The 321-nt window shown below is 58.3% G+C and overlaps 1 protein-coding gene across 1 annotated transcript in view; it reads right to left on the bottom strand.

Moving 5' to 3' along the window:
• The window catches only part of NGFR (nerve growth factor receptor), a 14,709-nt gene that overhangs the window by 3,439 nt on the left and 10,949 nt on the right, over positions 1 to 321 (bottom strand).

The following is a 321-nucleotide window of genomic DNA, read 5'->3' as shown; positions in this document are numbered from 1 at the left end:
CGATGGGCCCAGGCCAATGGTATAAGATTCAACAAGGCCAAGTGCCGGGTCCTGCACTTGGGTCACAACAACCCCATGCAGTGCTACAGGCTTGGGTAAAACTGGCTGGAAAGCTGCCTGGCAGAAAAGGACCTGGAAGTGTTCATTGGCGGCGGGCTGAACATGAGCCAGCAGTGTGCCCAGGTGGCCAAGAAGGCCAACGGCATCCTGGCCTGTGTCAACCATTGTGTGGCCAGCAGGACTGGGGCAGTGACCATCCCCCTGTACTCGGCACTGGTGAGACACCACCTCAAGTGCTGTGTTCAGTTTTGGGCCCCTCAC

The sequence above is a fragment of the Charadrius vociferus genome, unplaced genomic scaffold, assembly GCF_000708025.1.
Source record: "Charadrius vociferus isolate BGI_N301 unplaced genomic scaffold, ASM70802v2 scaffold509, whole genome shotgun sequence".
In the NCBI taxonomy this organism is placed as follows: domain Eukaryota; kingdom Metazoa; phylum Chordata; class Aves; order Charadriiformes; family Charadriidae; genus Charadrius; species Charadrius vociferus.
The sequence above is the reverse complement of the archived record's forward strand: the minus strand, read 5'-3'. Positions and strand labels throughout refer to the sequence as shown.